This window comes from Equus quagga, unplaced genomic scaffold, assembly GCF_021613505.1.
Source record: "Equus quagga isolate Etosha38 unplaced genomic scaffold, UCLA_HA_Equagga_1.0 71690_RagTag, whole genome shotgun sequence".
In the NCBI taxonomy this organism is placed as follows: Eukaryota; Metazoa; Chordata; class Mammalia; order Perissodactyla; family Equidae; genus Equus; species Equus quagga.
Window position 1 is genome coordinate 1 of NW_025802189.1, and position 11278 is coordinate 11278.

The 11278-nt window shown below is 41.1% G+C and overlaps 1 long non-coding RNA gene and 1 pseudogene across 1 annotated transcript; one reads left to right on the plus strand and one right to left on the minus strand.

Moving 5' to 3' along the window:
• Positions 1 to 5027: 5027 nt before the first annotated feature.
• Positions 5028 to 6881, minus strand: LOC124234141 (PWWP domain-containing protein 2A-like; annotated as a pseudogene).
• On the plus strand, positions 6561 to 10998 carry LOC124234142 (uncharacterized). The gene is made up of 3 exons (XR_006887236.1): positions 6561 to 6955; positions 7301 to 7501; positions 10896 to 10998. It is a non-coding gene; the product is annotated as an uncharacterized LOC124234142 (long non-coding RNA).
• Positions 10999 to 11278: the final 280 nt, after the last annotated feature.

An 11278-nucleotide genomic window follows, 5' to 3' on the forward strand; every position in this document is an offset into this window, starting at 1 on the left:
CACACCCCCACTTCATCATCACATTCCTAAAGGACTATTTACAGTTGACTATATAGGTGTATTTCTGGGCTCTCTATTCTAATCCATTGACCTGTTTATCTGTCCTTTCATGAACTACACTGTCTTCTTGCTGTAGCTTTATTGTAAGTCTTAAAGTCAGGTAATGTCAGTTCGCCAACTTTGTTCTTCTCAGTCAGTATAGTACATTCACTATCTTTTGCCTTTCCACATACACTTTAGAATCACTCTGTTAATATCCACAAAATAACTTTTTGGGGTTTTCATTGCGATGGTGTTGATTAAGTTGGGCAGGACTGACATTTTAACAACAGACTCTTCTTATTCATGAACAATGGATACATCTTCATTTATTTGGATCTTTGATTTTTTTCATCAGAACTTTCTAGTTTTCTGCATGTGTATCCTGTACACATTTTGTTATATTTCTACCTAAGTATTTCAATTTTTGTGCTAATGTAAGTGGTATTGTATTTTTAATTTCCAATTCCAATTGTTCATTGCTGGTATATAAGAAAGAAACTGGGTTTTGCATGTTAACCTTGTACCCTGTAGGATACAAGGCTATGTATTTGCTCCAGGAGTTTATATGTTGATCTTTGGGATTTTCTACATAGATAGTTGTGTCTTCTTGGAACAAAGACAGTTTTATTTCTTCCTTCTCAATCTGTTTGCCTTGTGTATATCCTTTTATTATCTTATTGCATTAGCTAGTACTTCCAGTACGATGTTCTAAAGGAGCGGCGACAGGGCACATCATTGTCCTGTTCCTGATCTTAGTGGAAAGGTTTCTAGTTTCTCACCATTATGTATGATGTTAGCTGTAGGTTTTTTGTAAACATTTTCTATTAAGTTGCAGAAGTTCCTTTTCATTCCTAGTTTGCTGAGAGTTTTTATTATGAATGGGTGTTAGATTTCTCTGCATCTATTGATAAGACAGTATGATTTTTTTTCTTTAGCTTGTTGATGTGATGGATTACATTAACTGATTTTCAAATGTTGAACCAGGCTTGCACACCTGGTGTAAATTCTGCTTGGTCATGGTGTGTAATTCTTTTTATACATTGTTGAATTGATTTGCTAATATTTTGCTGAGCATTTTTACATCTACGATCATAAGAAATATTGATATTTAGTTTTCCTTTCTTATAATGTTTTTATCTGGTATGGTATTAAGGTGATTCTGGCCTCACAGAATGAGTTAGGAAGTGTTCCCTCTGCATCTATCTTCTAGAAAAGATTATAGACTGGTATTTCTTCCTTGAAAGTTTGGTAGAAATGATCCAGTGAAATCATCTAGGCCTTGTCCTTTCTTTCATTGAGGGTTATTAATTATTGATTTGATGTTTTTAGTAGATATGGGCCTATTCAGAGTATATATTTTTCTTTATATGAGTTTTGGCAGTTGATATCATTCAAGAAATTGGATCCATTTCATCTAAGTTATCAAATTTGTGGGCATAGAGTTGTTTATAGTATTTCCTTATTATATTTTTAATGTTCATAGCATCAGCAGTGATGGCTGACTTTTTTTAGTTAGCCTGGCTAAAGGTTTATCAATTTTATTGATCTTTTCAAAGAACCAGCTCTTGGTTTTATTGATTTTTCTCTCTTGATTTCCTATTTTCAATTTCATTGATTTCTGCTCCAACAGGAACTCTCATTCATTGCTGTTGGGAATGCAAAATGGAGCAGCCACTTTGGAAGACAGTTTGGCAGTTTCTTACAAAACTAAACAGTCTTACCATACGATGCTGCAGACACACTCCTTGGTGTTTACCCAAATGACCTGAAAACCTGTGTCCACACAAAAATGTGCACAGATGTTTATAGCAGCTTTGTTCATAATTGCCAAGACTTGGAAGCAACGAATATGTTCCTCAGTAGGAGAAGGGATACATAAACTGTAAAAAACAACAACAAGAACAACAAAAGGGAGAGAGATTGTGTTCACACTGTATAATTTAGGATATCTCTCCTACCATTTTAGTCATCAAAATAATTTAGGAGAGTTATTCACATATGACATCCTTTATGTAGATTTTTGAGGTTTATAACATAAAGTAACAATGAATAATTTTACCATAAGAAGTGATTTCAATACTAAATTGAAAATGACAGTCTAAATTTATGTCACCAGTCCAAGTCATTGTCAATTTTTTTGAAACTTTTGTTCATTAGTTTGTAAATTTAATATGGTTAGCATTAATCTGATAAACTTGTGCTTTATTTATTAACAGATACAGGATCTGCGCCACAAATTCAACAGTCTGACCATACTTGAGGAGTGTGGATGGGAGAAAGCCAACAATACGAGCAAAGATGTGTTTCAGGTAAATTTGTGGATTTCTAATATAGACTCTTTTACTTTAATGAATTTAAGCTTTAGAAACATTTAGCTTCAGGTTTTTCATCATTTCACAAAACGTGTCATCTATTACTTACAATGTCCTGATTGTCTTGAAAGAGTGAGGAAAGGTCAACACAAAATTCAGGATGGTCATTTCTGGGGGGGGGGGGGGGGGGCTGGGATTGGATTTGGTCCCCCTGAGAGCTTCTGAGTTGCTAAGGAGTGGTATGTACCAGTGTGTTTTATTCTTTAGACTGTACCTATCCATTGTTTTGTAGTAATAATAGCAGTAGTAAATAATTTATATAATGCTTAGTATGTGCCAACTATGCTTCCCAGGCCCTTACACACATGGACTCAGTTAATCCTCACAGCAGTCCTGTGAGGTGGGTGCCATTATCCCTGGGTGGGGAATCTGAGGCCAGGAAGACTCGAGCATGTGCCCAAGGTGGAGCTGGGTTTCTCACTCCAGAACCCATGTTCTTAACCCACAGGCTATGCCATCTCTCTGCTTTATATACTCTTGTGCGTGATGTATTTCAAAATGAAGGAACTTTCTAAGGAGAAAAGAGGAACAATGACTCTTAGACTCTCTCTCTTCTTCCCAAATTTTATCATGGAAAAGTTCCTATTTTCTCTGTAAAATTGGCTTTGTTGACATGATAGATTCCATTCTTATCTATTTGTAGTAATTTTTTTCCTAAAATATTTTAATTCCAAGCTTTTGGTTCAGATTGCTACTTCTCAAGCCACCTTGGAGCCCTGCCACGTTTTCTTTTAGATTTTAGAAGAACGCCTGTGGTTGTAAAATCAGGTTTCTAAACTGGTACTTTATTATGCTGTGTAATCCAAATAAAAACTGTGTTTTGAATTCTGTCTTAGGAGTTTAAGATGTTAGAGTATTAAAGGATTATTGTAGGATTATTTTACTAATGAAGTCTCCTTATTTTACTAATGAAGTAATGTCTTAGTAAGACATTGGTAATGTCTTACTAATGACAAAGGCCCTGAGGACAGTGACGAGATTGACTGAATGAATTTCAAGTCTGTTAAGCAGGAAGGATGCTGGGACATTTGGACCTCCTGTGGGCATTTTTTATCTGGTGCTTAGTCCTGGGAACATAACACCACCAGCTACGCAGATAATGGCTGTGTCAAGATAGCATTATATCAGAGCCTTGTAATTCTGCCCCTTACCCCCAGTGTTTCTCTCCTACTTTATTTTATTTTATTTTTTTTTTGGATTTAGTTGATTTTATTTACGGCTTGTTTTTTTACATTTCAGAGCATTACACAATTACATTTTCTCACTTTCTGACCTGCAAACAGATACCTTAAATGAAAATATTTTTTAAAAATTATCAAATTAGGTACGTCCAAAATGCAACAATTACACATATGACAATTAATTCATAAAGTGTAATTTACTAGGACGTATCCTAAGAATTTAGGAACAGCCAGTCAGAAAATCTGACCAAATTCAGCAATCGACTATTTACATATCCAAAGACAAAGCTATCTAAATTCCCAAACCAGAAGTTTGAAAGTTTCTGTTAAATTACCATTGGATGAAAGAGAGAGAGTGATGATTCAAACCTAGCCAGCTGTGACAGACTCAGTCTCAAATACTGGGCTAGTTACCCAGTCTGCAACTGAATAGCAAGCATCTCAGTTTTTCAGACACCTATGCGCCATTCTTGCACCATTATGCACATAGAAAGGCTAAGTGTTCGTTAATTAAAAAGCAAGTAGTCATTAAATATCCACAATATTCCCCCCAGCTCACCAGCCTTACTGCAATCCCGAATATGCAACCTGTGTCACATAGTGACAGGCTATATTTTATATATATATGTGTATATACACACACATATATGTACGTGTCTGTATATATATATACACACATACACACAATACTAGGTACAAATGGCAATTAACAGTCCCTGCAAAAATTCATTTTCAGTTGAGGCTATGGCTCCTATGCCTTGGGATGGTTTTAGACGTCAAAACTGAAAAATACTGCTAAAATCTCACTTCCTTAAGACAAAATTTGATTGCTTGTTCAGTTTAAGCTTCTCAGTCTAAAAATGGCTATAAGGTAAGTATAAAAAAAGCAGCCAACTGAGTGCAATTTCTCTCTCCAATTTGGCCAGGCTATTTCATAGAAGTTACTCCTAACTAAATTAGGAGATCTGTGGCGCCTCCCAATGGCTCTTGCCTACCTTACTGTCCATGTTCACGTTTCAAACTGTGTCAACAGAGCCCGCACTTCAGGGGTCAGCTGCTTGGCAGCCTTAGCTGCCTCTGTGATAGCCTTGCGATACAGGCCCTTTCTCTTCTTATTAAAGCATGACTGGAAGTTTTCTAAAAAGGGGGAGAGTTGCGAAAGAGCAAGGAAAGACGTTGTTGGAGACCCAAACTATGAAATCCGGGCCTCCTGTCGAACTAAAAGGCCGTTTTCTTTCCAGCTCACAGTTATAGTAAGAATACGGGCTGGCCACCAAGGGAAGCCATATATCTTGGCCCAAACAATGTCCCCTACACATATGATCCTGCCATCTGCTGTGACACATTTAGAGACGTTTTTGGAAAAGACTTTCATTTTCAAGGAATTACTGAGCTTTTTCTCTTCCTTTGAAGAGGAGGAAGTGGAGGAGGTGGAAGGTGCGTGCATACTGCCTGGAGGAAAATCAACGCTTTCAGAAGAACTACACTCAGAGTTGGAGGATTTCAGATCATCCGTGCTATCAATGCTACACACTGACGCACCGGAAGAGTCAGATTTCTTTGATTTAGGGTCATGTAAACAGAGATATTGCTTTTGCTGCCCTTTTTGCCCAGTGTCTGTGGTTCCTCCTACTCACCAGGCACAAGCACTTCGTTTGTGTCCTGAACCGCACAGCTGGCCTCTGCAGGGCCGTCTGAGGGGTTCTGATTTTCTGAAGGGGCCTCACCTGCTGAGCGGGTAGAGGTGCAGCGAGCCTGGGGCTTGGGTGCCATCTTGCCACTCCGCATTTTCTCAAGTCCTGTCTTCAGAGAGGAGTCATTTTCTTCATTCCTGTACCTTTGTGGCTTTAGACGAACCCGGGGTGGAAGGGAACCTGAGCTAGGATTCTGATAGCGGCGTGTGAAAGGGACTTTTGAATGTGCATTTTTGGACGTAGAGGTTTCACTTTGCTTCTTTTGTGCCTTTGCTTTGGCAATTTTCAACACTTCCCGAGCTTTTGCATGATCCATGTTCTTACTCTGGAGCACTTTTTTAGTACTTAAGTGAGCTTTTCATGTGTTGGTCTGAGCAGAAACTTTGACTACTCTGCCTCTGCTGTGAGCAATATTTGAAACCTGAACCACAGCGTTTCTTTTCTGGCTTTCATTTTGGTTTTTCCCATCCACTTTATGGTCAGTTTTCAGTGTTTTGTTCACAGTAGTTACGCTTTCATTTCTCCGTTTTTTATCTTCGTATTTAGAAGAGTCACTTGCACTACTGCCTTTTCTAATTTCCTTTTTTTCAGCAACAACACTGTTTTTACATTTGTCACACAGGACTTGCCGGGGCCGTAGTTTAATAGCATTCATTATTGAAGTAGGTTCTTCCCTGTACATCTTTCGTTTGGGTCGCTTAATTTTCCGCGGAGGTGGCTGAGGTATCGATTGGTTATATGTGTCCCTGATAAACAAAGGGGGAGGATAAGGTGCTCCTTCGTGGAAGAGAGGAGGTGGTTTGGAAGTCCACAGGGTTTCAGCCAAGCTCGGCTGGGGAGGCGGGACAGGAGGGGGATCCCCAGGAACAGCACCACTCGCTTCACGCTGGACTTCTGTCCCTTCTTGGAATGTGTTACTTTGAAGCTGCATAGCTTCGGGTTTATCCTTCTATTCCCTTTTGGGAAATACTGTCACAAGGGTCCCACGGGGCCCAAACCATCGGAGTGTGTGCTGTTGCAGGAAACAGAATGGAGAGCCGTGAAAGGGAGTCTCTGCACTTCCTATCTTTTGGACAGATCCATGAGGACCCCCGGGAAGAGCTTCTCCCCGAGGCGGAACGACACGACGAGCTCGTCCTCAATGACGGGGTGCAGCGTGACCCGCACCTCCGAGCGGGGATGAGTTGCGACAGCTCGGAGTCCCGCCCGCCGGCGGCACGAGCGCGGGGCTGCGGGCTGGGGCCGCGGGGGCTCCGGGCGCTCCTCGGGGGCCGGGGGCTCTCGGGCGGCGGGCAGGGGAAGGCGAGGGTCGGGCCTTCCTGAGCGCGGCTGCCGCGGCTCCAGCACCCGGCGGGCGGGCAGCTTCTCCTCGGCCTCCAGCCCCGGCCCCGCCGCCTCCGGGCTGCGGGCGAGCTCCCCCGGCGGCGGCGGCGGCTCGGCCTGAGGAGAGGACTGCTGGCCGTCGGCCTCGCCGTCAGGCACCGAGGCTTCAGTGGCCGTGACCGGGAGGGGATCCGTGCCGGCCTCGCTGCGGGGACGGGCTCCATCTCCGGCTCAGCCTCCCCGGGGGACGCAGCAGGCGCTGCCGCCATTTCTTCCTGGCTTCTTCCTCCTCCTGGTCCTCTCCTACTTTACTTTATAGGCCACTGTTAAGATTACTGAACAAGTAAGATCAAACTAATCTTTTATCTGTACTTTGAAACCATTCCCTCAGACCTCTTATTCATTGACCTCTCCTCCCATCAGTTAGCCTTGTTCTCTCTTTTCCATCAGTTTTTAGACATGTTGAGGGGTCTTGTCTTTGTTTACATTAAATGACAACAACAGCCTAGACTAACTCCTTGAGGGCAGGAACTTTGCCCTTTACCTTTGACCCCTAGCACGTTTAGCACATACTAGGAACTTGATAAGTATAAGACGGATGTGTGAAATACTTCAGGTATGCTTTATTTATTTTTCTTATAAGGTGGTAACGAGTTGCTTTAGTAAATGTCATAATTTCTCTTTGTAGGACAAATTTGTTTCAGGTATAGCGAGTGAACCAAAACAGGATGGTGCTGGGATCGCAGATGGGGGTCGCCTCGCTGCTGTGAAGAAGGCAGTGAGAGAGAGGATGCAGCAGGGAGAGCAGGCTGAGGGCCGAAGGAAGTTGGTCATATAACCTTTGACGCTGGATATTTTAGAATCGAAAGTCCCGTTAAATCGTTCTCAGGTTAGTTTTTCTGCTGAGACTACTTAAGAAAAGTATTTGGGTTGGATAGGAGCTTGTACAGGAGGTGAAAAAATTTTCACAGGAAGTGATATAAGCTGTCTGTGATTTCTGGAAAATAGACCACATCCTCACCCCCAAACACTTGCAGATTTCATTTGATGGATGGGATTAGATTACTTGAAGTGACAAATCTCCTAAAGTTGCTTTTCTGTGTTTGCTAAGTAACTTCACTTCTGTTATTAGCCCCTAACCCCACGGTCCTGGGAGGAAGGTCACAGGTCCCAAGAGGGAAGGGAGATGATGAGGAGTGAGGTGATTTCCTTCAGGTTGGTGCCAGGCTGGATGAGAATTTCAGATGCAAAGGAAGCTTAGGCACCAAACCATCACACTTCTCTGGCTGTGCTTAAAAAATGATGCTTATGGAAGGTGGATGTGGTTTTATCTTCATTTGTATCAAAACTTTTGCCCAGAACTTTTGAAACACAGTAAATGTGCTAATTTCAAAATATTCCAAGGAAATCAGCTGAGGTAGAGCCCAGTTGTGGTAGACCTATTAAAAATCGACAACAGGGGCTGGGCCTTCCTGGTGGCATAGTGGCTGGGCTTGTGCACTACGCTTCGGTGGCCCAGGGTTTGCTGGTTTGAATCCTGGGCACAGACCTACACACTGTTCATCAAGCCATGCTGCAGTGGTATCCCATATACAAAATGGAGGAAGATTGCCACAGATGTTGGCTCAGCGGCCATCTTCCTCACCAAAAAAAAAAAAAATCAACAGCAGATACTAATCCATGTTGGATATAAGTAGCATTTTACATTAGACCAAACTATTTGGGATCCTTCATTGTTTGTAAAGACTCAGAATTAGAGAAATTCCCTGAAGTTTTTTTAGTTCTCTTCCTTTTCAACACACATCGTCAAACCTTTCTTCAAAATGACCAATTTTTCTTCCCTAATGCCTACTCCTACCTGCTTTGTTGTGATTGTCATGCATTAGGAAAGGGCTCTTGCGTTTCTGTTATAATATAGCGTGTGATAGTTCTGCCTCCTCTCTTCTGCTGCTCTGTGGTGCTCTTCTGGCTGGGGCCTAACGCAAAATAAACATCACCTTGGCCGGACATTTCATGTTCCCCAGCTGGGTTCTTCATTGAGATTGTTTTGGGCACCTTTAATGTTACAAGCATGAGATTTGTTTGTAGAAGTCCCTTTTTATGCTGAAATTAAGGATGAGAATTTTGCTAAAAAAAATTTAACAACATTGAAAAACTGTTATAGCATAAGATAATCTATATTTTTGTCTTAGCATTTGATATATGGAACTTCTCATATCTTTCAAAGCTTTGTCCATTTCTAATAACCCTTGACTGTGAGAATATTTAAAAAGTTAAAAATTCTTTTCTTCAGCAGTATTTGATAATAAAAATCTCATGACTGAGTGCCATCATCTTGATTCAGTAAATTTTCCAACTTAATCTGAAAAGTTCTTTTATATTCTAGATTTGTTTTATAAAATGAATATTACTCAGTTTTTAACTGAAATGCAGTTTAAAATTTAGATCTTTTTTTTTTTAACTCGGAAATCCATTTGTTATTCATTTTTATCAAAATGGGAACAAAATTTCATGTTTACATACTTTAAAATATAGTTTGTTTTAGCATTAAGCTCTGAAGGTGTATTTCCTTATGTGACTTATGTGTCAAATGTGCTGTGACAAGTCGGTTGAGTACATGAATATCTAACATGTGGCCCGGGTTATGCAGGTGTTTCTAAGTGATGCAGGAAAGTGTAAGGCAAGGTTTCCACCCATCTGAAGCATGCGCTTGGGGACACGATGTCTAGCCTAGCTTCAGGTGTCATTGGCTGTTTTCATTCTAATTTGCTTAGATTACTCTAATTATGTTCTATTTTATTTGGAAGCCCCCAGCCTTTACTTTTGGTGACCTCTTGCCTCTAACTCCAGCTCCAGCATCAGCCCTCTGGGCAGCCTTCCCGTGGACGCTCTCGTCTCTCCCGTGTTGCCTCATGTCCAGGCACAGCTGCACACGTTTAATCTCTTATGAGGAGAGGGATATGAATGTGTTATGTTCCTAAAGCATGTTGTAACTTCAGGGCTCCATTTCCCTGGTCCACCCTCTGCCCCTCTCAGGCAGAGCGTCTGCCTCGTGTTCAGGGCCGCTGGCACGGGCACGATGCAGCAGTGCTGTCTTGCCCACTGAGTGTTTGCTGCCCTGGTTTTCTGCCCTTCCACGTGGTTGTAGTTCAGCGATCTGGGGTAGACCTGTGCCAGGTCATTTTAATTTGTAGCCCAGCTGAAACTCTGGTGTAAAGCCTTACCTTGAAATTTTCCAGGGCAATTGCTAAAATGGCTCAGGGAATGGCCTTGGTTTGTTGATCTTTGATTTCAGAATGTAAACAATTCATTATGGCAAGTGTGGGATAAAACAGCAGCAACTGTTGTTAACCTCATGAAGCCTGGCCAATGCTTGGCTTCCTGAAGCCATCAGTTCCTTCAGGACCTCTGTTATCTTGGCTTTCATTGGCTCTCAAAGATGCCTTCTTGGTGTTCAGGCTTCTGGGTGGCCAGGTGTCTCAGGGGCAGAAGGAAGTGTGTCACTGTGACCCACACTCTGGTCCTTCTTGGTTCCAGCTGCCTTTAATCGCAGGCTGAGACCAGAGGGTCAGGCATTTCAGCATAAGGCCCATTTATAGAAACTTGACTTCATCTTGTTCCTAGATCTGAACTCAGAATGGTAGGTTCTGATAATATATGATCTTATAAGTAAATCTGGAAGCTAATGAATCACAATATTCTGTTTTTCATATATTAGTAATATGATTACAAGTACTTCACAGTTATCTATACATTATCTTGCTGATAAATCTTAGTACCTTATAATTTACTCTCCTTGTGAATTCTTTTCTACTTCTGTATATATTAGAATTTTGATTTTTTGATATGTTTTTTGTTGGTCCCCCTGTCCCTTTCACACCCAAATTATGACTTGCTCCATGGCATCACTTGAGCCTGAACTGGGGCTTGAGGGGGAACAGAGGAAAGGATCCCACAGGATCCGACTAGTAAAAGGCATATTAAGTGCGGTTCTATGGGTTAGGATTTGTGGACTCTACATAAGTGGCTTAAGATGTGGCCTCAGTTTTATTCATTCTGCATGTGCTGCTGAGTCCATTTACGTGTTAATCACCCTTTCAATGAAAAAAGCTATAGTTTCGACATTATATCTGCTAGAAAGTAGCATAATCATTATGTTAATAATTTTATTAGGTACAAAAATGTTATGTTATTAATTAATCCACTATTAACTTGCAATGTTGCAGACTAAGTTGGTGAAACTTGAGTGTTACTTTAGTGACTTCTCTGACTTTGTTCTCTAGTCACGCCCAGGGTGCAGTGATCCCTTCATGCAGGTGGAGGAGAGGTGACAGGAGCACACCAGACACTCTTCCTTTGGTGGGGGCTTAATTGCCTTTTCACCTCGAATGCCTCCTAATGGAAATCAACCAGAAGAACTGTGAATTAAAAAAAAGCAAAACATTGTTTTCGTAATCTCCATGCTGCAGTGTATTCTTTGAATACTGAAAAGTTAAAGAATATGGATTCATGTTCATGTATATAGTGTTATGTAATGTCTTAATAGTTAATATTTACTATTAACTATTTGTGTTTTAGATATGATACTGTTTTTCAGAGGAAGTGGGGATATTTTTTACTTTATGCAGAATAAAAAATGCACTGTGCCTAGCCTCTCTTGTTTAAA